This window comes from Scyliorhinus torazame, chromosome 22 (genome assembly GCF_047496885.1).
Source record: "Scyliorhinus torazame isolate Kashiwa2021f chromosome 22, sScyTor2.1, whole genome shotgun sequence".
Lineage (NCBI taxonomy): Eukaryota > Metazoa > Chordata > Chondrichthyes > Carcharhiniformes > Scyliorhinidae > Scyliorhinus > Scyliorhinus torazame.
In genome coordinates, this window is record NC_092728.1 from 8116182 (window position 1) to 8144069 (window position 27888).

Below are 27888 nucleotides of genomic sequence, written 5' to 3' on the forward strand. Positions count from 1 at the left end.
GCTGCCGCACATCACACCCTTTCCATCGCCACCCATGGCCATGCCTGCACAGCAGCCGGTGGTTCGTGATCCACCCTTAAGGCGGTCAACCCGAACTCGTCGCAAGCCCATCAGACTGGACTTATAATACCGTTCATATGTTTAACAAGTTGCACGATTTTACATGATAACCTGTTGTTGTTTATCGTTCCAGATGTCGTCTGACTGGACAACTGTTCAAGTTTTTTTTCTTCTTCTCTCGTTCGCATTTATGTTATGTTATGGTACAACTTGGTTCATGTGATGCACCCGACATCGCCCCATGTACATAGTTCCGTCATATGCACATGCTGCACACGACACACACACACTCTTAGATGCACTCACGACACGATCATATTTATTACCACGTAGGCACATATCTTTGTAAAAAGGGGGGATGTCATGATATTCAAACACACACATCATGATGGACACACTAACAGGCAAATCAGTGTACACAACACCACAACCAATCACAGACAAGAACACCAACCACATAAAAAGCACGAGCACGACACCTGGTGGTCAGTAGGTCTGGGGAGAAGGGAACAAGAAAGAGCTGTTAAAACATCACAAGCAGGGAACCCCCACGTGCAGAGTGCAAAGACCAAACTGTAAATAGTAAGTTTAAATAAAGTAGCGTTGTACCATATGCAACCGTGTTGGCTCATCTGTGTGTCAGAACACCCAACACCACAAACCCCGTGCTGTACCTGTCCTGGAAGTGTTTGATGGGGACAGTGTGGAGGGAGCTTTACTCTGTACCTAACCCCGTGCTTTAACTGTCCTGGGAGTGTTTGATGGGGACAGTGTAGAGGGAGCTTCACTCTGTATCAAACCCCGTGCTGTACCTGTCTTGGGAGTGTTTAATGGGGACAGTGTAGAGGGAGCTTTACTCTGTATCTAACCCCGTGCTGTGCCTGTCCTGGGAGTGTTTGAAGAGGACAGTATAGAGGAAGCTTTACTCTGTATCTAACCCCGTGCTGTACCTGTCCTGGGAGTGTTTGAAGAGGACAGTGTGGAAGGAGCTTTACTCTGTATCTAACCCCGTACTGTACCTGTCCTGGGAGTGTTTGATGGGGACAGTGTAGAGGGAGCTTTACTCTGCATCTAACCCCGTGCTGTACCTGGCCTGGGAGTGTTTGATGGGGACAGTGTAGAGGGAGATTTCCTCTGTATCTAACCCCGTGCTGTACCTGTCCTGGGAGTGTTTGATGGGGACAGTGTAGAGAGAGCTTTACTCTGCATCTAACCCCGTGCTGTACCTGTCCTGGAAGTGTTTGATGGGGACAGTGTAGAGGGAGCTTTACCCTGTATCTAACCCAGTGCTGCACCTGTCCTGGGAGTGTTTGATGGGGACAGTGCAGAGGAAGCTTTACTCTGTATCTAACCCCGTGCTGTACCTGTCCTGGGAGTGTTTGATGGGGACACTGTAGAGGGAGCTTTACTCTGTATCTAACCCCGTGCTGTACCTGTCCTGGGAGTGTTTATGGGGACAGTGTAGAGGGAGCTTTACTCTGTATCTAACGCCGTGCTGTACCTGTCCTGGGAGTGTTTGATGGGGACAGTGTAGAGGGAGCTTTACTCTGTATCTAACCCCGTGCTGTACCTGTCCTGGGAGTGTTTGATGGGGACAGTGTAGAGCGAGCTTTACTCAGTATCTAGCCCCGTGCTGTAACTGTCCTGGGAGTGTTTGATGGGGACAGTGTAGAGCGAGCTTTACTCAGTATCTAGCCCCGTGCTGTAACTGTCCTGGGAGTGTTTGATAGGGACAGTGTGGAGGGAGCTTTACTCTGTACCTAACCCCGTGCTGTACCTGTCCTGGGAGTGTTTGATGGGGACAGTGTGGAGGGAGCTTTACTCTGTACCTAACCCCGTGCTGTACCTGTCCTGGAAGTGTTTGATGGGGACAGTGTGGAGGGAGCTTTACTCTGTATCTAACCCCGTGCTGTACCCGTCCTGGGAGTGTTTGATGGGGACAGTGTAGAGGGAGCTTTACTCAGTATCACATCCCGTGCTGTACCTGTCCTGGGAGTGTTTGATGGGGTCAGTGTAGAGGGAGTTTTACTCTGTTTCTAACCCCGTGCTGTACCTGTCCTGGGAGTGTTTGATGGGGACACTGTAGAGGGAGCTTTACTCTGTATCTAACCCCGTGCTGTACCTGTCCTGGGAGTGTTTATGGGGACAGTGTAGAGGGAGCTTTACTCTGTATCTAACCACGTGCTGTACCTGTCCTGGGAGTGTTTGATGGGGACAGTGTGGAGGGAGCTTTACTCTGTATCTAACCCCGTGCTGTACCTGTCCTGGGAGTGTTTGATGGGGACAGTGTAGAGGGAGCTTTACTCAGTATCTAGCCCCGTGCTGTAACTGTCCTGGGAGTGTTTGATAGGGACAGTGTAGAGGGAGCTTTTCTCTGTATCTAACCCTGTGCTGTAACTGTCCTGGGAGTGTTTGATGGGGACAGTGTAGAGGGAGCTTTACTCAGTATCTAACCCTGTGCTGTACCTGTACTGGGTGTGTTTGATGGGGACAGTGTGGAGGGAGCTTTACTCTGTACCTAACCCCGTGCTGTACCTGTCCTGGGAGTGTTTGATGGGGACAGTGTGGAGGGAGCTTTACTCTGTACCTAACCCCGTGCTGTACCTGTCCTGGAAGTGTTTGATGGGGACAGTGTGGAGGGAGCTTTACTCTGTATCTAACCCCGTGCTGTACCCGTCCTGGGAGTGTTTGATGGGGACAGTGTAGAGGGAGCTTTACTCAGTATCACATCCCGTGCTGTACCTGTCCTGGGAGTGTTTGATGGGGTCAGTGTAGAGGGAGTTTTACTCTGTTTCTAACCCCGTACTGCTCCTGTCCTGGGAGTGTTTGATGGGGACAGTGTAGAGGGAGAATTACTCTGTACCTAACCCCGTGCTGTACCTGTCCTGGGAGCGTTTGATGGGGACAGTGTAGAGGGAGCTTTACTCTGCATCTAACCCCGTGCTGTACCTGTCCTGGGAGTGTTTGATGGGGACAGTGTAGAGGGAGATTTACTCTGTATCTAACCCCGTGCTGTTCCTGTCCTGGGACTGTTTGATGGGGACAGTGTAGAGGGAGCTTTACTCTGCATCTAACCCCGTGCTGTACCTGTCCTGGAAGTGTTTGATGGGGACAGTGTAGAGGGAGCTTTACTCAGTATCTAGCCCCGTGCTGTAACTGTCCTGGGAGTGTTTGATGGGGACAGTGTCGAGGGAGCTTTTCTCTGTATCTCACCCTGTGCTGTACCTGTCCTGGGAGTGTTTGATGGGGGCAGTGTAGAGGGAGTTTCACTCTGTATCTAACCCCGTGCTGTACCTGTCATGGGAATGTTTGATGTGGACAGTGTAGAGGGAGCTTTGCTCTGTATCTAACCCCGTGCTGTGCCTGTCCTGGGAGTGTTTGAAGAGGATAGTGTAGAGCGAGCTTTACTCTGTATCGAACCCTGTGCTGTACCTGTCCTGGGAGTGTTTGAAGAGGACAGTGTGGAGGGAGCTTTACTCTGTGTCTAACACCATGCTGCACATGTCTTGGGCGTGTTTCATGGGGACAGTGTAGAGGGAGCTTTACTCTGTATCTAACACCGTGCTGTGCCTGTCCTGGGACTGTTTGATGTGGGCAGTGGAGAGGGAAGTTTACTCTGGATCTGACCCCGTGCTGTACCTGTCCTGGGAGTGTTTGATGGGGACAGTGTAGAGTGAGCTTTACTCTGTATCTAACCCCGTGCTGTACCTGTCCTGGGAGTGTTTGATGGGGACAGTGTAGAGGGTGATTTACTCTGAATCAAACCCCGTGCTATACCTGTCCTGGGAGTGTTTGATGGGGACAGTGGGAGGGAGATTTACTCTGTACCTAACCCCGTGCTGTACCTGTCCTAAGAGTGTTTGATGGGGGCAGTGTAGAGGGAGCTTTACTCAGTATCTAACCCTGTGCTGTACCTGTCCTGGGAGTGTTTGAAGAGGACAGTGTAGAGGAAGCTTTACTCTGTATCTAACCCCGTGCTGTACCTGTCCTGGGTTTGTTTGTTGGGGACAGTGTAGAGGGAGCTTCACTCAGTGTCTAACCCCGTGCTGTAACTGTCCTGGGAGTGTTTGATGGGGACAGTGTCAAGGGAGCTTTACTCTGTATCTAACCCCGTGCTGTACCTGTCCTCCGAGTGTTTGATGGGGACAGTGTAGAGGGAGCTTTACTCTGTATCTAACCCATTGCTGTACCTGTCCTGGGAGTGTTTGATGGGGACAGTGTAGAGGGAGCTTTACTCTGTATCTAACCCCGTGCTGTACCTGTCCTTTGAGTGTTTGAAGAGGACAGTGTGGAGGGAGCTTTACTCTGTATCTAACCCCGTACTGTACCTGTCCTGGGAGTGTTTGATGGGGATAGTGTAGAGGGAGCTTTACTCTGCATCTAACCCCGTGCTGTACCTGTCCTGGGAGTGTTTGATGGGGACAGTGTAGAGGGAGATTTACTCTGTATCTAACCCCGTGCTGTACCTGTCCTGGGAGTGTTTGATGGGGACAGTGTAGAGGGAGCTTTACTCTGCATCTAACCCCGTGCTGTACCTGTCCTGGAAGTGTTTGATGGGGACAGTGTAGCGGGAGCTTTACTCTGTATCTAGCCCCGTGCTGTACCTGTCCTGGGAGTGTTTGATGGGGACAATGTAGAGGGAGCTTTACTCTGTATCTAACCCCGTGCTGTACCTGTCCTGGGAGTGTTTGATGAGGACAGTGTAGAGGGAGCTTTGCTCAGTATCTAACCCCGTGCTGTACCTGTCCTGGGTGTGTTTGATGGGGACAGTGGGGAGGGAGATTTACTCTGTACCTAACCCCGTGCTGTACCTGTCCTGGGAGTGTTTGATGGGGACAGTGTGGAGGGAGCTTTACTCTGTACCTAACCCCGTGCTGTACCTGTCCTGGGAGTGTTTGATGGGGACAGTGTGGAGGGAGCTTTACTCTGTGTCTAACCCCGTGCTGTACCTGTCCTGGGAGTGTTTGCTGTGGACAGTGTAGAAGGAGCTTTAGTCTGTATCTAACTCCGTGCTGTACCTGTCCTGGGAGTGTTTGATGGGGACCGTGTAGAGGGAGCTTTACTCTGTGTCTAACCCCGTGCTGTACCTGTCCTGGGAGTGTTTGATGGGGACAGTGTAGAGGGAGCTTTACTCTGTATCTAACACCATGCTGCACATGTCTTGGGCGTGTTTGATGGGGACAGTGTAGAGGGAGCTTTACTCTGTATCTAACCCCGTGCTGTGCCTGTCCTGGGACTGTTTGATGTGGGCAGTGGAGAGGGAAGTTTACTCTGGATCTGACCCCGTGCTGTACCTGTCCTCGGAGTGTTTGATGGGGACAGTGTAGAGGGTGATTTACTGTAAATCAAACCCCGTGCTATACCTGTCCTGGGAGTGTTTGATGGGGACAGTGGGAGGGAGATTTACTCTGTACCTAACCCCGTGCTGTACCTGTCCTGAGAGTGTTTGATGGGGGCAGTGTAGAGGGAGCTTTACTCAGTATCTAACCCCGTGCTGTAACTGTCCTGGGAGTGTTTGATGGGGACAGTGTAGACGGAGCTTTACTCTGTATCTAACCCCGTGCTGTAACTGTCCTGGGTTTGTTCGATGGGGACAGTGTCAAGGGAGCTTTACTCTGTATCTAACCCCGTGCTGTACCTGTCCTCCGAGTGTTTGATGGGGACAGTGTAGAGGGAGCTTTACTCTGTATCTAACCCATTGCTGTACCTGTCCTGGGAGTGTTTGATGGGGACAGTGTAGAGGGAGCTTTACTCAGTATCTAACCCCGTGCTGTACCTGTCCTTGGAGTGTTTGATGGGGACAGTGTAGAGGGAGCTTTACTCAGTATCTAACCCCGTGCTGTTCCTGTCCTGGGAGTGTTTGATGGGGACAGTGTAGAGGGAGCTTTTCTCTGTATCTAACGCTGTGCTGAAACTGTCCTGGGAGTGTTTGATGGGGACAGTGTAGAGGGAGCTTTACTCAGTATCTAACCCCGTGCTGTACCTGTCCTGGGTGTGTTTGATGGGGACAGTGTGGAGGGAGGTTTACTCTGTACCTAACCCCGTGCTGTACCTGTCCTGGGAGTGTTTGATGGGGACAATGTGGAGGGAGCTTTACTCTGTAGCTAACCCCGTGCTGTACCTGTCCTGGGAGTGTTTGATGGGGACAGTGTGGAGGGAGCTTTACTCTGTATCTAACCCCGTGCTGTACCCGTCCTGGGAGTGTTTGATGGGGACAGTGAAGAGGGAGCTTTACTCAGTATCACACCCCGTGCTGTATCTGTCCTGGGAGTGTTTGATGGGGTCAGTGTAGAGGGAGTTTTACTCTGTATCTAACCCCGTACTGTACCTGTCCTGGGAGTGTTTGATGGGGACAGTGTAGAGGGAGAATAACTCTGTATCTAACCTCGTGCTGTACCTGTCCTGGGAGTGTTTGATGGGGACAGTGTGGAGGGAGCTTTACTCTGTATCTAACTCCGGGCTGTACCTGTCCTAGGAGTGTTTGATGGGGACAGTGTAGAGGGAGCTTTACTCTGTACCTAACCCCGTGCTGCACCTGTCCTGGGAGCGTTTGATGGGGACAGTGTGGAGGGAGCTTTACTCTGTACCTAACCCCGTGCTGTAACTGTCCTGGGAGTGTTTGATGGGGACAGTGTTGAGGGAGCTTCACTCTGTATCAAACCCCGTGCTGTACCTGTCCTGGGAGTGTTTGATGGGGACAGTGTAGAGGGAGCTTTACTCTGTATCTAACCCCGTGCCGTACCTGTCATAGGAGTGTTTGATGGGGACAGTGTAGAGGGAGCTTTACTCTGTATCTAACCCTGTGCTGTGGCTGTCCTGGGAGTGTTTGAAGAGGACAGTGTAGAGGGAGCTTTACTCTGTATCTAACCCCGTGCTGTACCTGTCCTTTGAGTGTTTGAAGAGGACAGTGTGGAGGGAGCTTTACTCTGTATCTCACCCCGTACTGTACCTGTCCTGGGAGTGTTTGATGGGGACAGTGTAGAGGGAGCTTTACTCTGCATCTAACCCCGTGCTGTACCTGTCCTGGGAGTGTTTGATGGGGACAGTGTAGAGGGAGCTTTACTCTGCATCTAACCCCGTGCTGTACCTGTCCTGGGAGTGTTTGATGGGGACAGTGTAGAGGGAGATTTACTCTGTATCTAACCCCGTGCTGTACCTGTCCTGGGAGTGTTTGATGGGGACAGTGTAGAGGAAGCTTTACTCTGCATCTAACCCCGTGCTGTACCTGTCCTGGAAGTGTTTGATGGGGACAGTGTAGAGGGAGCTTTACTCTGTATCTAGCCCCGTGCTGTACCTGTCCTGGGAGTGTTTGCTGTGGACAGTGTAGAGGAAGCTTTACTCTGCATCTAACCCCGTGCTGTACCTGTCCTGGAAGTGTTTGATGGGGACAGTGTAGAGGTAGCTTTACTCTGTATCTAGCCCCGTGCTGTACCTGTCCTGGGAGTGTTTGATGGGGACAGTGTAGAGGGAGCTTTACTCTGTATCTAACTCCGTGCTGTACCTGTCCTGGGAGTGTTTGATGGGGACCGTGTAGAGGGAGCTTTACTCTGTGTCTAACCCCGTGCTGTACCTGTCCTGGGAGTGTTTGATGGGGACAGTGTAGAGGGAGCTTTACTCTGTATCTAACACCATGCTGCACATGTCTTGGGCGTGTTTGATGGGGACAGTGTAGAGGGAGCTTTACTCTGTATCTAACCCCGTGCTGTGCCTGTCCTGGGACTGTTTGATGTGGGCAGTGGAGAGGGAAGTTTACTCTCGACCTGACCCCGTGCTGTACCTGTCCTCGGAGTGTTTGATGGGGCCAGTGTAGAGGGTGATTTACTGTAAATCAAACCCCGTGCTATACCTGTCCTGGGAGTGTTTGATGGGGACAGTGGGAGGGAGATTTACTCTGTACCTAACCCCGTGCTGTACCTGTCCTGAGAGTGTTTGATGGGGGCAGTGTAGAGGGAGCTTTACTCAGTATCTAACCCCGTGCTGTAACTGTCCTGGGAGTGTTTGATGGGGACAGTGTAGACGGAGCTTTACTCCGTATCTAACCCCGTGCTGTAACTGTCCTGGGTTTGTTCGATGGGGACAGTGTCAAGGGAGCTTTACTCTGTATCTAACCCCGTGCTGTACCTGTCCTCCGAGTGTTTGATGGGGACAGTGTAGAGGGAGCTTTACTCTGTATCTAACCCATTGCTGTACCTGTCCTGGGAGTGTTTGATGGGGACAGTGTAGAGGGAGCTTTACTCAGTATCTAACCCCGTGCTGTACCTGTCCTTGGAGTGTTTGATGGGGACAGTGCAGAGGGAGCTTTACTCAGTATCTAACCCCGTGCTGTACCTGTCCTGGGAGTGTTTGATGGGGACAGTGTAGAGGGAGCTTTTCTCTGTATCTAACGCTGTGCTGAAACTGTCCTGGGAGTGTTTGATGGGGACAGTGTAGAGGGAGCTTTACTCAGTATCTAACCCCGTGCTGTACCTGTCCTGGGTGTGTTTGATGGGGACAGTGTGGAGGGAGGTTTACTCTGTACCTAACCCCGCGCTGTACCTGTCCTGGGAGTGTTTGATGGGGACAGTGTGGAGGGAGCTTTACTCTGTAGCTAACCCCGTGCTGTACCTGTCCTGGGAGTGTTTGATGGGGACAGTGTGGAGGGAGCTTTACTCTGTATCTAACCCCGTGCTGTACCCGTCCTGGGAGTGTTTGATGGGGACAGTGAAGAGGGAGCTTTACTCAGTATCACACCCCGTGCTGTATCTGTCCTGGGAGTGTTTGATGGGGTCAGTGTAGAGGGAGTTTTACTCTGTATCTAACCCCGTACTGTACCTGTCCTGGGAGTGTTTGATGGGGACAGTGTAGAGGGAGAATAACTCTGTATCTAACCTCGTGCTGTACCTGTCCTGGGAGTGTTTGATGGGGACAGTGTGGAGGGAGCTTTACTCTGTATCTAACTCCGGGCTGTACCTGTCCTAGGAGTGTTTGATGGGGACAGTGTAGAGGGAGCTTTACTCTGTACCTAACCCCGTGCTGCACCTGTCCTGGGAGCGTTTGATGGGGACAGTGTGGAGGGAGCTTTACTCTGTACCTAACCCCGTGCTGTAACTGTCCTGCGAGTGTTTGATGGGGACAGTGTTGAGGGAGCTTCACTCTGTATCAAACCCCGTGCTGTACCTGTCCTGGGAGTGTTTGATGGGGACAGTGTAGAGGGAGCTTTACTCTGTATCTAACCCCGTGCCGTACCTGTCATAGGAGTGTTTGATGGGGACAGTGTAGAGGGAGCTTTACTCTGTATCTAACCCTGTGCTGTGGCTGTCCTGGGAGTGTTTGAAGAGGACAGTGTAGAGGGAGCTTTACTCTGTATCTAACCCCGTGCTGTACCTGTCCTTTGAGTGTTTGAAGAGGACAGTGTGGAGGGAGCTTTACTCTGTATCTCACCCCGTACTGTACCTGTCCTGGGAGTGTTTGATGGGGACAGTGTAGAGGGAGCTTTACTCTGCATCTAACCCCGTGCTGTTCCTGTCCTGGGAGTGTTTGATGGGGACAGTGTAGAGGGAGATTTACTCTGTATCTAACCCCGTGCTGTACCTGTCCTGGGAGTGTTTGATGGGGACAGTGTAGAGGGAGCTTTACTCTGCATCTAACCCCGTGCTGTACCTGTCCTGGAATTGTTTGATGGGCACAGTGTAGAGGGAGCTTTACTCAGTATCTAACCCCGTGCTGTACCTGTCCTGGGTCTGTTTGATGGGGACAGTGTGGGGGGAGATTTACTCTGTACCTAACCCCGTGCTGTACCTGTCCTGGGAGTGTTTGATGGGGACAGTGTGGAGGGAGCTTTACTCTGCAGCTAACCCCGTGCTGTACCTGTCCTGGGAGTGTTTGATGGGGACAGTGTGGAGGGAGCTTTACTCTGTATCTAACCCCGTGCTGTACCCGTCCTGGGAGTGTTTGATGGGGACAGTGAAGAGGGAGCTTTACTCAGTATCACACCCCGTGCTGTATCTGTCCTGGGAGTGTTTGATGGGGTCAGTGTAGAGGGAGTTTTACTCTGTATCTAACCCCGTACTGTACCTGTCCTGGGAGTGTTTGATGGGGACAGTGTAGAGGGAGAATAACTCTGTATCTAACCTCGTGCTGTACCTGTCCTGGGAGTGTTTGATGGGGACAGTGTAGAGGGAGCTTTACTCTGTATCTAACCCCGTGCTGTACCTGTCATAGGAGTGTTTGATGGGGACAGTGAAGAGGGAGCTTTACTCTGTATCTAACCCTGTGCTGTGCCTGTCCTGGGAGTGTTTGAAGAGGACAGTGTAGAGGGAGCTTTACTCTGTATCTAACCCCGTGCTGTACCTGTCCTTTGAGTGTTTGAAGAGGACAGTGTGGAGGGAGCTTTACTCTGTATCTCACCCCGTACTGTACCTGCCCTGGGAGTGTTTGATGGGGACAGTGTAGAGGGAGCTTTACTCTGCATCTAACCCCGTGCTGTACCTGTCCTGGGAGTGTTCGATGGGGACAGTGTAGAGGGAGATTTACTCTGTATCTAACCCATTGCTGTACCTGTCCTGGGAGTGTTTGATGGGGACAGTGTAGAGGGAGCTTTACTCTGCATCTAACCCCGTGCTGTACCTGTCCTGGAAGTGTTTGATGGGGACAGTGTAGAGGGACTTTACTCTGTATCTAGCCGCGTGCTGTACCTGTCCTGGGAGTGTTTGATGGGGACAGTGTAGAGGGAGCTTTACTCTGTATCTAACCCCGTGCTGTACCTGTCCTGGGAGTGTTTGATGAGGACAGTGTAGAGGGAGCTTTACTCAGTATCTAGCCCCGTGCTGTAACTGTCCTGGGAGTGTTTGATGGGGACAGTGTAGAGGGAGCTTTTCTCTGTATCTAACCCTGTGCTGTACCTGTCCTGGGAGTGTTTGATGGGGACAGTGTAGAGGGAGTTTTACTCTGTATCTAACACCTTGCTGCACCTGTCATGGGAATGTTTGATGTGGACAGTGTAGAGGGAGCTTTGCTCTGTATCTAACCCGGTGCTGTGCCTGTCCTGGGAGTGTTTGAAGAGGACAGTGTAGAGGGTGATTTACTCTGAATCAAACCCCGTGCTATACCTGTCCTGGGAGTGTTTGATGGGGACAGTGGGGAGGGAGATTTACTCTGTACCTAACCCCGTGCTGTACCTGTCCTGAGAGTGTTTGATGAGGGCAGTGTAGAGGGAGCTTTACTCAGTATCTAACCCCGTGCTGTAACTGTCCTGGGAGTGTTTGATGGGGATAGTGTAGACGGAGCTTTTCTCTGTATCTAACCCCGTGCTGTAACTGTCCTGGGTTTGTTTGATGGGGACAGTGTAGAGGGAGCTTCACTCAGTATCTAACCCCGTGCTGTAACTGTCCTGGGAGTGTTTGATGGGGACAGTGTGGAGGGAGCTTTACTCTGTATCTAACCCCGTGCTGTACCTGTCCTCCGAGTGTTTGATGGGGACAGTGTAGAAGGAGCTTTACTCTGTATCTAACCCCGTGCTGTACCTGTCCTTGGAGTGTTTGATGGGGACAGTGTAGAGGGAGCTTTACTCAGTATCTAACCCCGTGCTGTACCTGTCCTGGGAGTGTTTGATGGGGACAGTGTAGAGGGAGCTTTTCTCTGTATCTAACCCTGTGCTGTAACTGTCCTGGGAGTGTTTGATGGGGACAGTGTAGAGGGAGCTTTACTCAGTATCTAACCCCGTGCTGTACCTGTCCTGGGAGTGTTTGATGGGGACAGTGTGGAGGGAGCTTTACTCTGTACCTAACCCCGTGCTGTACCTGTCCTGGGAGTGTTTGATAGGGACAGTGTGGAGGGAGCTTTACTCTGTACCTAACCCCGTGCTGTACCTGTCCTGGGAGTGTTTGATGGGGACAGTGTGGAGGGAGCTTTACTCTGTATCTAACCCCGTGCTGTACCCGTCCTGGGAGTGTTTGATGGGGACAATGTAGAGGGAGCTTTACTCAGTATCACACCCCGTGCTGTACCTGTCCTGGGAGTGTTTGATGGGGTCAGTTTAGAGGGAGAATTACTCTGTATCTAACCTCGTGCTGTACCTGTCCTCGGAGCGTTTTATGGGGACAGTGTGGAGGGAGCTTTACTCTGTATCTAACTCCGTGCTGTACCTGTCCTAGGAGTGTTTGATGGGGACAGTGTAGAGGGAGCTTTACTCTGTACCTAACCCCGTGCTGCACCTGTCCTGGGAGCGTTTGATGGGGACAGTGTGGAGGGAGCTTTACTCTGTACCTAACCCCGTGCTGTAACTGTCCTGGGAGTGTTTGATGGGGACTGTGTTGAGGGAGCTTCACTCTGTATCAAACCCCGTGCTGTACCTGTCCTGGGAGTGTTTGATGGGGACAGTGTAGAGGGAGCTTTACTCTGTATCTAACCCCGTGCCGTACCTGTCATAGGAGTGTTTGATGGGGACAGTGTAGAGGGAGCTTTACTCTGTATCTAACCCTGTGCTGTGGCTGTCCTGGGAGTGTTTGAAGAGGACAGTGTAGAGGGAGCTTTACTCTGTATCTAACCCCGTGCTGTACCTGTCCTTTGAGTGTTTGAAGAGGACAGTGTGGAGGGAGCTTTACTCTGTATCTCACCCCGTACTGTACCTGTCCTGGGAGTGTTTGATGGGGACAGTGTAGAGGGAGCTTTACTCTGCATCTAACCCCGTGCTGTACCTGTCCTGGGAGTGTTTGATGGGGACAGTGTAGAGGGAGATTTACTCTGTATCTAACCCCGTGCTGTACCTGTCCTGGGAGTGTTTGATGGGGACAGTGTAGAGGGACTTTACTCTGTATCTAGCCGCGTGCTGTACCTGTCCTGGGAGTGTTTGATGGGGACAGTGTAGAGGGAGCTTTACTCTGTATCTAACCCCGTGCTGTACCTGTCCTGGGAGTGTTTGATGAGGACAGTGTAGAGGGAGCTTTACTCAGTATCTAGCCCCGTGCTGTAACTGTCCTGGGAGTGTTTGATGGGGACAGTGTAGAGGGAGCTTTTCTCTGTATCTAACCCTGTGCTGTACCTGTCCTGGGAGTGTTTGATGGGGACAGTGTAGAGGGAGTTTTACTCTGTATCTAACACCTTGCTGCACCTGTCATGGGAATGTTTGATGTGGACAGTGTAGAGGGAGCTTTGCTCTGTATCTAACCCGGTGCTGTGCCTGTCCTGGGAGTGTTTGAAGAGGACAGTGTAGAGGGTGATTTACTCTGAATCAAACCCCGTGCTATACCTGTCCTGGGAGTGTTTGATGGGGACAGTGGGGAGGGAGATTTACTCTGTACCTAACCCCGTGCTGTACCTGTCCTGAGAGTGTTTGATGAGGGCAGTGTAGAGGGAGCTTTACTCAGTATCTAACCCCGTGCTGTAACTGTCCTGGGAGTGTTTGATGGGGATAGTGTAGACGGAGCTTTTCTCTGTATCTAACCCCGTGCTGTAACTGTCCTGGGTTTGTTTGATGGGGACAGTGTAGAGGGAGCTTCACTCAGTATCTAACCCCGTGCTGTAACTGTCCTGGGAGTGTTTGATGGGGACAGTGTGGAGGGAGCTTTACTCTGTATCTAACCCCGTGCTGTACCTGTCCTCCGAGTGTTTGATGGGGACAGTGTAGAAGGAGCTTTACTCTGTATCTAACCCCGTGCTGTACCTGTCCTTGGAGTGTTTGATGGGGACAGTGTAGAGGGAGCTTTACTCAGTATCTAACCCCGTGCTGTACCTGTCCTGGGAGTGTTTGATGGGGACAGTGTAGAGGGAGCTTTTCTCTGTATCTAACCCTGTGCTGTAACTGTCCTGGGAGTGTTTGATGGGGACAGTGTAGAGGGAGCTTTACTCAGTATCTAACCCCGTGCTGTACCTGTCCTGGGAGTGTTTGATGGGGACAGTGTGGAGGGAGCTTTACTCTGTACCTAACCCCGTGCTGTACCTGTCCTGGGAGTGTTTGATAGGGACAGTGTGGAGGGAGCTTTACTCTGTACCTAACCCCGTGCTGTACCTGTCCTGGGAGTGTTTGATGGGGACAGTGTGGAGGGAGCTTTACTCTGTATCTAACCCCGTGCTGTACCCGTCCTGGGAGTGTTTGATGGGGACAATGTCGAGGGAGCTTTACTCAGTATCACACCCCGTGCTGTACCTGTCCTGGGAGTGTTTGATGGGGTCAGTTTAGAGGGAGAATTACTCTGTATCTAACCTCGTGCTGTACCTGTCCTCGGAGCGTTTTATGGGGACAGTGTGGAGGGAGCTTTACTCTGTATCTAACTCCGTGCTGTACCTGTCCTAGGAGTGTTTGATGGGGACAGTGTAGAGGGAGCTTTACTCTGTACCTAACACCGTGCTGCACCTGTCCTGGGAGCGTTTGATGGGGACAGTGTGGAGGGAGCTTTACTCTGTACCTAACCCCGTGCTGTAACTGTCCTGGGAGTGTTTGATGGGGACTGTGTTGAGGGAGCTTCACTCTGTATCAAACCCCGTGCTGTACCTGTCCTGGGAGTGTTTGATGGGGACAGTGTAGAGGGAGCTTTACTCTGTATCTAACCCCGTGCCGTACCTGTCATAGGAGTGTTTGATGGGGACAGTGTAGAGGGAGCTTTACTCTGTATCTAACCCTGTGCTGTGGCTGTCCTGGGAGTGTTTGAAGAGGACAGTGTAGAGGGAGCTTTACTCTGTATCTAACCCCGTGCTGTACCTGTCCTTTGAGTGTTTGAAGAGGACAGTGTGGAGGGAGCTTTACTCTGTATCTCACCCCGTACTGTACCTGTCCTGGGAGTGTTTGATGGGGACAGTGTAGAGGGAGCTTTACTCTGCATCTAACCCCGTGCTGTACCTGTCCTGGGAGTGTTTGATGGGGACAGTGTAGAGGGAGATTTACTCTGTATCTAACCCCGTGCTGTACCTGTCCTGGGAGTGTTTGATGGGGACAGTGTAGAGGGAGCTTTACTCTGCATCTAACCCCGTGCTGTACCTGTCCTGGAATTGTTTGATGGGCACAGTGTAGAGGGAGCTTTACTCAGTATCTAACCCCGTGCTGTACCTGTCCTGGGTCTGTTTGATGGGGACAGTGTGGAGGGAGATTTACTCTGTACCTAACCCCGTGCTGTACCTGTCCTGGGAGTGTTTGATGGGGACAGTGTGGAGGGAGCTTTACTCTGCAGCTAACCCCGTGCTGTACCTGTCCTGGGAGTGTTTGATGGGGACAGTGTGGAGGGAGCTTTACTCTGTATCTAACCCCGTGCTGTACCCGTCCTGGGAGTGTTTGATGGGGACAGTGAAGAGGGAGCTTTACTCAGTATCACACCCCGTGCTGTATCTGTCCTGGGAGTGTTTGATGGGGTCAGTGTAGAGGGAGAATAACTCTGTATCTAACCCCGTTACTGTACCTGTCCTGGGAGTGTTTGATGGGGACAGTGTAGAGGGAGAATAACTCTGTATCTAACCTCGTGCTGTACCTGTCCTTGGAGTGTTTGATGGGGACAGTGTAGAGGGAGCTTTACTCTGTATCTAACCCCGTGCTGTACCTGTCATATGAGTGTTTGATGGGGACAGTGAAGAGGGAGCTTTACTCTGTATCTAACCCTGTGCTGTGCCTGTTCTGGGAGTGTTTGAAGAGGACAGTGTAGAGGGAGCTTTACTCTGTATCTAACCCCGTGCTGTACCTGTCCTTTGAGTGTTTGAAGAGGACAGTGTGGAGGGAGCTTTACTCTGTATCTCACCCCGTACTGTACCTGCCCTGGGAGTGTTTGATGGGGACAGTGTAGAGGGAGCTTTACTCTGCATCTAACCCCGTGCTGTACCTGTCCTGGGAGTGTTTGATGGGGACAGTGTAGAGGGAGATTTACTCTGTATCTAACCCATTGCTGTACCTGTCCTGGGAGTGTTTGATGGGGACAGTGTAGAGGGAGCTTTACTCTGCATCTAACCCCGTGCTGTACCTGTCCTGGAAGTGTTTGATGGGGACAGTGTAGAGGGAGCTTTACTCTGTATCTAGCCCCGTGCTGTACCTGTCCTGGGAGTGTTTGATGGGGACAGTGTAGAGGGAGCTTTACTCTGTATCTAACCCCGTGCTGTACCTGTCCTGGGAGTGTTTGATGAGGACAGTGTAGAGGGAGCTTTACTCAGTATCTAGCCCCGTGCTGTAACTGTCCTGCGAGTGTTTGATGGGGACAGTGTAGAGGGAGCTTTTCTCTGTATCTAACCCTGTGCTGTACCTGTCCTGGGAGTGTTTGATGGGGATAGTGTAGAGGGAGTTTTACTCTGTATCTAACACCTTGCTGCACCTGTCATGGGAATGTTTGATGTGGACAGTGTAGAGGGAGCTTTGCTCTGTATCTAACCCCGTGCTGTGCCTGTCCTGGGAGTGTTTGAAGAGGACAGTGTAGAGGGTGATTTACTCTGAATCAAACCCAGTGCTATACCTGTCTTGGGAGTGTTTGATGGGGACAGTGGGGAGGGAGATTTACTCTGTACCTAACCCCGTGCTGTACCTGTCCTGAGAGTGTTTGATGAGGGCAGTGTAGAGGGAGCTTTACTCAGTATCTAACCCCGTGCTGTAACTGTCCTGGGAGTGTTTGATGGGGATAGTGTAGACGAAGCTTTTCTCTGTATCTAACCCCGTGCTTTAACTGTCCTGGGTTTGTTTGATGGGGACAGTGTAGAGGGAGCTTCACTCAGTATCTAACCCCATGCTGTAACTGTCCTGGGAGTGTTTGATGGGGACAGTGTGGAGGGAGCTTTACTCTGTATCTAACCCCGTGCTGTACCTGTCCTCCGAGTGTTTGATGGGGACAGTGTAGAGGGAGCTTTACTCTGTATCTAACCCCGTGCTGTACCTGTCCTTGGAGTGTTTGATGGGGACAGTGTAGAGGGAGCTTTACTCAGTATCTAACCCCGTGCTGTACCTGTCCTGGGAGTGTTTGATGGGGACAGTGTAGAGGGAGCTTTTCTCTGTATCTAACCCTGTGCTGTAACTGTCCTGGGAGTGTTTGATGGGGACAGTGTAGAGGGAGCTTTACTCAGTATCTAACCCCGTGCTGTACCTGTCCTGGGAGTGTTTGATGGGGACAGTGTGGAGGGAGCTTTACTCTGTACCTAACCCCGTGCTGTACCTGTCCTGGGAGTGTTTGATGGGGACAGTGTGGAGGGAGCTTTAGTCTGTACCTAACCCCGTGCTGTACCTGTCCTGGGAGTGTTTGATGGGGACAGTGTGGAGGGAGCTTTACTCTGTATCTAACCCCGTGCTGTACCCGTCCTGGGAGTGTTTGATGGGGACAATGTAGAGGGAGCTTTACTCAGTATCACACCCCGTGCTGTACCTGTCCTGGGAGTGTTTGATGGGGTCAGTGGAGAGGGAGTTTTACTCTGTATCTAACCCCGTACTGTACCTGTCCTGGGAGTGTTTGATGGGGACAGTGTAGAGGGAGAATTACTCTGTATCTAACCTCGTGCTGTACCTGTCCTGGGAGCGTTTTATGGGGACAGTGTGGAGGGAGCTTTACTCTGTATCTAACTCCGTGCTGCACCTGTCCTGGGAGTGTTTGATGGGGACAGTGTAGAGGGAGCTTTACTCTGTACCTAACCCCGTGCTGTACCTGTCCTGAGAGCGTTTGATGGGGACAGTGTGGAGGGAGCTTTACTCTGTACCTAACCCCGTGCTGTAACTGTCCTGGGAGTGTTTGATGGGGACAGTGTAGAGGGGGCTTCACTCTGTATCAAACCCCGTGCTGTACCTGTCCTGGGAGTGTTTGATGGGGACAGTCTAGAGGGAGCTTTACTCTGTATCTAACCCCGTGCTGTACCTGTCAGAGGAGTGTTTGATGGGGACAGTGTAGAGGGAGCTTTACTCTGTATCTAACCCTGTGCAGTGCATGTCCTGGGAGTGTTTGAAGAGGACTGTGTGGAGGGAGCTTTACTCTGTATCTAACCCCGCACTGTACCTGTCCTGGGAGTGTTTGATGGGGACAGTGTAGAGGGAGCTTTACTCTGCATCTAACCCCGTGCTGTACCTGTCCTGGGAGTGTTTGATGGGGACAGTGTAGAGGGAGATTTACTCTGTATTTAACCCCGTGCTGTACCTATCCTGGGAGTGTTTGATGGGGACAGTGTAGAGGGAGCTTTACTCTGCATCTAACCCCGTGCTGTACCTGTCCTGGAAGTGTTTGATGGGGACAGTGAAGAGGGAGCTTTACTCTGTATCTAGCCCCGTGCTGTACCTGTCCTGGGAGTGTTTGATGGGGACAGTGTAGAGGGAGCTTTACTCTGTATCTAACCCCGTGCTGTACCTGTCCTGGGAGTGTTTGATGAGGACAGTGTAGAGGGAGCTTTACTCAGTATCTAGCCCCGTGCTGTAACTGTCCTGGGAGTGTTTGATGGGGACAGTGTAGAGGGAGCTTTTCTCTGTATCTAACCCTGTGCTGTACCTGTCCTGGGAGTGTTTGATGGCGACAGTGTAGAGGGAGTTTTACTCTGTATCTAACCCCGTGCTGTACCTGTCATGGGAATGTTTGATGTGGACAGTGTAGAGGGAGCTTTGCTCTGTATCTAACCCCGTGCTGTGCCTGTCCTGGGAGTGTTTGAAGAGGACAGTGTAGTGGGAGCTTTACTCTGTATCTATCCCTGTGCTGTACCTGTCCTGGGAGTGTTTGATGGGGACAGTGTCGTTGGAGCTTTACTCTGTATCTAAGGCCGTGCTGTACCTGTCCTGGGAGTGTTTGATGGGGACAGTGTAGGGGGAGCTTTACTCTGTATCTAACCCCGTGCTGTGTCTGTCCTGGGAGTGTTTGATGGGGGCAGTGTAGAGGGAGCTTTAATCTGTATCAACATCGTGCTGTACCTGTCCCGGGAGTGTTTGTTGGGGACAGTGCAGAGGGATCTTTACTCTGTATCTAACCCTGTGCTGTATCTGTCGTGGGAGTGTTAGATGGGGACAATGTAGAGGGAGCTTTACTCTGCATCTAACCCCGTGCTGTACTTATCCTGGGAGTGTTTGATGGGGACAATGTAGAGGGAGCTTTACTCTGTATCTAACCCTGTGCTGGACCTGTCCTGGGACTGTTTGATGGGGACAGTGCAGAGGGAGCTTTACTCTGTATCTAACCCCGTGCTGTATCAGTCCTGGGAGTGTTTGATGTGGACAGTGCAGAGGGAGCTTTACTCTTTATCTAACCCTGTGCTGTACCTGTCCTGGGAGTGTTTGAAGAGGACAGTGTGGAGGGAGCTTTACTCTGTATCTAACCCCGTACTGTACCTGTCCTGTGAGTGGTTGATGGGGACAGTGTAGAGGGAGCTTTACTCTGCATCAAACCCCGTGCTGTACCTGTCCTGGGAGTGTTTGATGGGGACAGTGTAGAGGGTGATTTACTCTGAATCAAACCCCGTGCTATACCTGTCCTGGGAGTGTTTGATGGGGACAGTGCAGAGGGAGATTTACTCTGTATCTAACCCTGTGCTGTACCTGTCCTGGGAGTGTTTGATGGGGACAGTGTAGAGGGAGCTTTACCCTGTATCTAACCCCGTGCTCTACCTGTCCTGAAGTGTTTGATGGGGACAGTGCAGCGGAAGCTTTTCTCTGTATCTAACCCCGTGCTGTACCTGTCCTGGGAGTGTTTGATGGGAACACTGTAGAGGGAGCTTTACTCTGTATCTAACCCCGTGCTGTACCTGTCCTGGGAGTGTTGATGGGGACAGTGTAGAGGGAGCTTTACTCTGTATCTAACCCCGTGCTGTACCTGTCCTGGGAGTGTTTGATGGGGACAGTGTAGAGGGAGCTTTACTCTGTAAATAACCCCGTGCTGTACCTGTCCTGGGAGTGTTTGATGGGGACAGTGTGGAGGGAGCTTTACTCTGTATCTAACCCCGTGCTGTACCCGTCCTGGGAGTGTTTGATGGGGACAGTGTAGAGGGAGCTTTACTCAGTATCACACCCCGTGCTGTACCTGTCCTGGGAGTGTTTGATGGGGTCAGTGGAGAGGGAGTTTTACTCTGTATCTAACCCCGTACTGTACCTGTCCTGGGAGTGTTTGATGGGGACAGTGTAGAGGGAGAATTACTCTGTATCTAACCTCGTGCTGTACCTGTCCTGGGAGCGTTTGATGGGGACAGTGTGGAGGGAGCTTTACTCTGTATCTAACTCCGTGCTGTACCTGTCCTGGGAGTGTTTGATGGGGACAGTGTAGAGGGAGATTTACTCTGTACCTAACCCCGTGCTGTACCTGCCCTGGGAGCGTTTGATGGGGACAGTGTGGAGGGAGGTTTTCTCTGTATCTAACCCCGTGCTGTATCTGTCCTGGGAGTGGTTGATGGGGACAGTGTAGAGGGAGCTTTACTCTGTATCTAACACCGTGCTGCACCTGTTCTGCGAGTGTTTGATGGGGACAGTGTGGAGGGAGCTTTACTCTGTATCTAACCCCGTGCTGTACCTGTCCTGGGAGTGTTTGATGGGGAAAGTGTAGAGGGAGCTTTACTCAGTATCTAACCCCGTGCTGTACCTGTCCTGGGTCTGTTTGATGGGGACAGTGTGGAGGGAGATTTACTCTGTACCTAACCCCGTGCTGTACCTGTCCTGGGAGTGTTTGATGGGGACAGTGTGGAGGGAGCTTTACTCTGCAGCTAACCCCGTGCTGTACCTGTCCTGGGAGTGTTTGATGGGGACAGTGTGGAGGGAGCTTTACTCTGTATCTAACCCCGTGCTGTACCCGTCCTGGGAGTGTTTGATGGGGACAGTGAAGAGGGAGCTTTACTCAGTATCACACCCCGTGCTGTATCTGTCCTGGGAGTGTTTGATGGGGTCAGTGTAGAGGGAGAATAACTCTGTATCTAACCCCGTACTGTACCTGTCCTGGGAGTGTTTGATGGGGACAGTGTAGAGGGAGAATAACTCTGTATCTAACCTCGTGCTGTACCTGTCCTTGGAGTGTTTGATGGGGACAGTGTAGAGGGAGCTTTACTCTGTATCTAACCCCGTGCTGTACCTGTCATAGGAGTGTTTGATGGGGACAGTGAAGAGGGAGCTTTACTCTGTATCTAACCCTGTGCTGTGCCTGTTCTGGGAGTGTTTGAAGAGGACAGTGTAGAGGGAGCTTTACTCTGTATCTAACCCCGTGCTGTACCTGTCCTTTGAGTGTTTGAAGAGGACAGTGTGGAGGGAGCTTTACTCTGTATCTCACCCCGTACTGTACCTGCCCTGGGAGTGTTTGATGGGGACAGTGTAGAGGGAGCTTTACTCTGCATCTAACCCCGTGCTGTACCTGTCCTGGGAGTGTTTGATGGGGACAGTGTAGAGGGAGATTTACTCTGTATCTAACCCATTGCTGTACCTGTCCTGGGAGTGTTTGATGGGGACAGTGTAGAGGGAGCTTTACTCTGCATCTAACCCCGTGCTGTACCTGTCCTGGAAGTGTTTGATGGGGACAGTGTAGAGGGAGCTTTACTCTGTATCTAGCCCCGTGCTGTACCTGTCCTGGGAGTGTTTGATGGGGACAGTGTAGAGGGAGCTTTACTCTGTATCTAACCCCGTGCTGTACCTGTCCTGGGAGTGTTTGATGAGGACAGTGTAGAGGGAGCTTTACTCAGTATCTAGCCCCGTGCTGTAACTGTCCTGCGAGTGTTTGATGGGGACAGTGTAGAGGGAGCTTTTCTCTGTATCTAACCCTGTGCTGTACCTGTCCTGGGAGTGTTTGATGGGGATAGTGTAGAGGGAGTTTTACTCTGTATCTAACACCTTGCTGCACCTGTCATGGGAATGTTTGATGTGGACAGTGTAGAGGGAGCTTTGCTCTGTATCTAACCCCGTGCTGTGCCTGTCCTGGGAGTGTTTGAAGAGGACAGTGTAGAGGGTGATTTACTCTGAATCAAACCCCGTGCTATACCTGTCCTGGGAGTGTTTGATGGGGACAGTGGGGAGGGAGATTTACTCTGTACCTAACCCCGTGCTGTACCTGTCCTGAGAGTGTTTGATGAGGGCAGGGTAGAGGGAGCTTTACTCAGTATCTAACCCCGTGCTGTAACTGTCCTGGGAGTGTTTGATGGGGATAGTGTAGACGGAGCTTTTCTCTGTATCTAACCCCATGCTTTAACTGTCCTGGGTTTGTTTGATGGGGACAGTGTAGAGGGAGCTTCACTCAGTATCTAACCCCATGCTGTAACTGTCCTGGGAGTGTTTGATGGGGACAGTGTGGAGGGAGCTTTACTCTGTATCTAACCCCGTGCTGTACCTGTCCTCCGAGTGTTTGATGGGGACAGTGTAGAGGGAGCTTTACTCTGTATCTAACCCCGTGCTGTACCTGTCCTTGGAGTGTTTGATGGGGACAGTGTAGAGGGAGCTTTACTCAGTATCTAACCCCGTGCTGTACCTGTCCTGGGAGTGTTTGATGGGGACAGTGTAGAGGGAGCTTTTCTCTGTATCTAACCCTGTGCTGTAACTGTCCTGGGAGTGTTTGATGGGGACAGTGTAGAGGGAGCTTTACTCAGTATCTAACCCCGTGCTGTACCTGTCCTGGGAGTGTTTGATGGGGACAGTGTGGAGGGAGCTTTACTCTGTATCTAACCCCGTGCTGTACCTGTCCTGGGAGTGTTTGATGGGGAAAGTGTAGAGGGCGCTTTACTCTATATCTAACCACGTGCTGTACCTGTCCTGGGAGTGTTTGAGGGGGACAGTGGAGAGGGAGCTTTTCTATGTATCTAACCCCGTGCTGTACCTGTCCTGGGAGTGTTTGATGGGGACAGTGTAGAGGGAGCTTTACTCTGTATCTAACCCCGTGCTGTACCTGTTCTGCGAGTGTTTGACGGGGACAGTGTGGAGGGAGCTTTACTCTGCATCTAACCCCGTGCTGTACCTGTCCTGGAATTGTTTGATGGGCACAGTGTAGAGGGAGCTTTACTCAGTATCTAACCCCGTGCTGTACCTGTCCTGGGTCTGTTTGATGGGGACAGTGTGGAGGGAGATTTACTCTGTACCTAACCCCGTGCTGTACCTGTCCTGGGAGTGTTTGATGGGGACAGTGTGGAGGGAGCTTTACTCTGCAGCTAACCCCGTGCTGTACCTGTCCTGGGAGTGTTTGACGGGGACAGTGTGGAGGGAGCTTTACTCTGTATCTAACCCCGTGCTGTACCCGTCCTGGGAGTGTTTGATGGGGACAGTGAAGAGGGAGCTTTACTCAGTATCACACCCCGTGCTGTATCTGTCCTGGGAGTGTTTGATGGGGTCAGTGTAGAGGGAGAATAACTCTGTATCTAACCCCGTACTGTACCTGTCCTGGGAGTGTTTGATGGGGACAGTGTAGAGTGAGAATAACTCTGTATCTAACCTCGTGCTGTACCTGTCCTTGGAGTGTTTGATGGGGACAGTGTAGAGGGAGCTTTACTCTGTATCTAACCCCGTGCTGTACCTGTCATAGGAGTGTTTGATGGGGACAGTGAAGAGGGAGCTTTACTCTGTATCTAACCCTGTGCTGTGCCTGTTCTGGGAGTGTTTGAAGAGGACAGTGTAGAGGGAGCTTTACTCTGTATCTAACCCCGTGCTGTACCTGTCCTTTGAGTGTTTGAAGAGGACAGTGTGGAGGGAGCTTTACTCTGTATCTCACCCCGTACTGTACCTGCCCTGGGAGTGTTTGATGGGGACAGTGTAGAGGGAGCTTTACTCTGCATCTAACCCCGTGCTGTACCTGTCCTGGGAGTGTTTGATGGGGACAGTGTAGAGGGAGCTTTACTCTGCATCTAACCCCGTGCTGTACCTGTCCTGGAAGTGTTTGATGGGGACAGTGTAGAGGGAGCTTTACTCTGTATCTAGCCCCGTGCTGTACCTGTCCTGGGAGTGTTTGATGGGGACAGTGTAGAGGGAGCTTTTCTCTGTATCTAACCCTGTGCTGTACCTGTCCTGGGAGTGTTTGATGGGGATAGTGTAGAGGGAGTTTTACTCTGTATCTAACACCTTGCTGCACCTGTCATGGGAATGTTTGATGTGGACAGTGTAGAGGGAGCTTTGCTCTGTATCTAACCCCGTGCTGTGCCTGTCCTGGGAGTGTTTGAAGAGGACAGTGTAGAGGGTGATTTACTCTGAATCAAACCCCGTGCTATACCTGTCCTGGGAGTGTTTGATGGGGACAGTGGGGAGGGAGATTTACTCTGTACCTAACCCCGTGCTGTACCTGTCCTGAGAGTGTTTGATGAGGGCAGTGTAGAGGGAGCTTTACTCAGTATCTAACCCCGTGCTGTAACTGTCCTGGGAGTGTTTGATGGGGATAGTGTAGACGGAGCTTTTCTCTGTATCTAACCCCATGCTTTAACTGTCCTGGGTTTGTTTGATGGGGACAGTGTAGAGGGAGCTTCACTCAGTATCTAACCCCATGCTGTAACTGTCCTGGGAGTGTTTGATGGGGACAGTGTGGAGGGAGCTTTACTCTGTATCTAACCCCGTGCTGTACCTGTCCTCCGAGTGTTTGATGGGGACAGTGTAGAGGGAGCTTTACTCTGTATCTAACCCCGTGCTGTACCTGTCCTTGGAGTGTTTGATGGGGACAGTGTAGAGGGAGCTTTACTCAGTATCTAACCCCGTGCTGTACCTGTCCTGGGAGTGTTTGATGGGGACAGTGTAGAGGGAGCTTTTCTCTGTATCTAACCCTGTGCTGTAACTGTCCTGGGAGTGTTTGATGGGGACAGTGTAGAGGGAGCTTTACTCAGTATCTAACCCCGTGCTGTACCTGTCCTGGGAGTGTTTGATGGGGACAGTGTGGAGGGAGCTTTACTCTGTACCTAACCCCGTGCTGTACCTGTCCTGGGAGTGTTTGATGGGGACAGTGTGGAGGGAGCTTTAGTCTGTACCTAACCCCGTGCTGTACCTGTCCTTGGAGTGTTTGATGGGGACAGTGTGGAGGGAGCTTTACTCTGTATCTAACCCCGTGCTGTACCCGTCCTGGGAGTGTTTGATGGGGACAATGTAGAGGGAGCTTTACTCTATATCTAACCACGTGCTGTACCTGTCCTGGGAGTGTTTGAGGGGGACAGTGGAGAGGGAGCTTTTCTATGTATCTAACCCCGTGCTGTACCTGTCCTGGGAGTGTTTGATGGGGACAGTGTAGAGGGAGCTTTACTCTGTATCTAACCCCGTGCTGTACCTGTTCTGCGAGTGTTTGACGGGGACAGTGTGGAGGGAGCTTTACTCTGCATCTAACCCCGTGCTGTACCTGTCCTGGAATTGTTTGATGGGCACAGTGTAGAGGGAGCTTTACTCAGTATCTAACCCCGTGCTGTACCTGTCCTGGGTCTGTTTGATGGGGACAGTGTGGAGGGAGATTTACTCTGTACCTAACCCCGTGCTGTACCTGTCCTGGGAGTGTTTGATGGGGACAGTGTGGAGGGAGCTTTACTCTGCAGCTAACCCCGTGCTGTACCTGTCCTGGGAGTGTTTGATGGGGACAGTGTGGAGGGAGCTTTACTCTGTATCTAACCCCGTGCTGTACCCGTCCTGGGAGTGTTTGATGGGGACAGTGAAGAGGGAGCTTTACTCAGTATCACACCCCGTGCTGTATCTGTCCTGGGAGTGTTTGATGGGGTCAGTGTAGAGGGAGAATAACTCTGTATCTAACCCCGTACTGTACCTGTCCTGGGAGTGTTTGATGGGGACAGTGTAGAGGGAGAATAACTCTGTATCTAACCTCGTGCTGTACCTGTCCTTGGAGTGTTTGATGGGGACAGTGTAGAGGGAGCTTTACTCTGTATCTAACCCCGTGCTGTACCTGTCATAGGAGTGTTTGATGGGGACAGTGAAGAGGGAGCTTTACTCTGTATCTAACCCTGTGCTGTGCCTGTTCTGGGAGTGTTTGAAGAGGACAGTGTAGAGGGAGCTGTACTCTGTATCTAACCCCGTGCTGTACCTGTCCTTTGAGTGTTTGAAGAGGACAGTGTGGAGGGAGCTTTACTCTGTATCTCACCCCGTACTGTACCTGCCCTGGGAGTGTTTGATGGGGACAGTGTAGAGGGAGCTTTACTCTGCATCTAACCCCGTGCTGTACCTGTCCTGGGAGTGTTTGATGGGGACAGTGTAGAGGGAGATTTACTCTGTATCTAACCCATTGCTGTACCTGTCCTGGGAGTGTTTGATGGGGACAGTGTAGAGGGAGCTTTACTCTGCATCTAACCCCGTGCTGTACCTGTCCTGGAAGTGTTTGATGGGGACAGTGAAGAGGGAGCTTTACTCTGTATCTAGCCCCGTGCTGTACCTGTCCTGGGAGTGTTTGATGGGGACAGTGTAGAGGGAGCTTTACTCTGTATCTAACCCCGTGCTGTACCTGTCCTGGGAGTGTTTGATGAGGACAGTGTAGAGGGAGCTTTACTCAGTATCTAGCCCCGTGCTGTAACTGTCCTGCGAGTGTTTGATGGGGACAGTGTAGAGGGAGCTTTTCTCTGTATCTAACCCTGTGCTGTACCTGTCCTGGGAGTGTTTGATGGGGATAGTGTAGAGGGAGTTTTACTCTGTATCTAACACCTTGCTGCACCTGTCATGGGAATGTTTGATGTGGACAGTGTAGAGGGAGCTTTGCTCTGTATCTAACCCCGTGCTGTGCCTGTCCTGGGAGTGTTTGAAGAGGACAGTGTAGAGGGTGATTTACTCTGAATCAAACCCCGTGCTATACCTGTCCTGGGAGTGTTTGATGGGGACAGTGGGGAGGGAGATTTACTCTGTACCTAACCCCGTGCTGTACCTGTCCTGAGAGTGTTTGATGAGGGCAGTGTAGAGGGAGCTTTACTCAGTATCTAACCCCGTGCTGTAACTGTCCTGGGAGTGTTTGATGGGGATAGTGTAGACGGAGCTTTTCTCTGTATCTAACCCCATGCTTTAACTGTCCTGGGTTTGTTTGATGGGGACAGTGTAGAGGGAGCTTCACTCAGTATCTAACCCCATGCTGTAACTGTCCTGGGAGTGTTTGATGGGGACAGTGTGGAGGGAGCTTTACTCTGTATCTAACCCCGTGCTGTACCTGTCCTCCGAGTGTTTGATGGGGACAGTGTAGAGGGAGCTTTACTCTGTATCTAACCCCGTGCTGTACCTGTCCTTGGAGTGTTTGATGGGGACAGTGTAGAGGGAGCTTTACTCAGTATCTAACCCCGTGCTGTACCTGTCCTGGGAGTGTTTGATGGGGACAGTGTAGAGGGAGCTTTTCTCTGTATCTAACCCTGTGCTGTAACTGTCCTGGGAGTGTTTGATGGGGACAGTGTAGAGGGAGCTTTACTCAGTATCTAACCCCGTGCTGTACCTGTCCTGGGAGTGTTTGATGGGGACAGTGTGGAGGGAGCTTTACTCTGTACCTAACCCCGTGCTGTACCTGTCCTGGGAGTGTTTGATGGGGACAGTGTGGAGGGAGCTTTAGTCTGTACCTAACCCCGTGCTGTACCTGTCCTGGGAGTGTTTGATGGGGACAGTGTGGAGGGAGCTTTACTCTGTATCTAACCCCGTGCTGTACCCGTCCTGGGAGTGTTTGATGGGGACAATGTAGAGGGAGCTTTACTCAGTATCACACCCCGTGCTGTACCTGTCCTGGGAGTGTTTGATGGGGTCAGTGGAGAGGGAGTTTTACTCTGTATCTAACCCCGTACTGTACCTGTCCTGGGAGTGTTTGATGGGGACAGTGTAGAGGGAGAATTACTCTGTATCTAACCTCGTGCTGTACCTGTCCTGGGAGCGTTTTATGGGGACAGTGTGGAGGGAGCTTTACTCTGTATCTAACTCCGTGCTGCACCTGTCCTGGGAGTGTTTGATGGGGACAGTGTAGAGGGAGCTTTACTCTGTACCTAACCCCGTGCTGTACCTGCCCTGAGAGCGTTTGATGGGGACAGTGTGGAGGGAGCTTTACT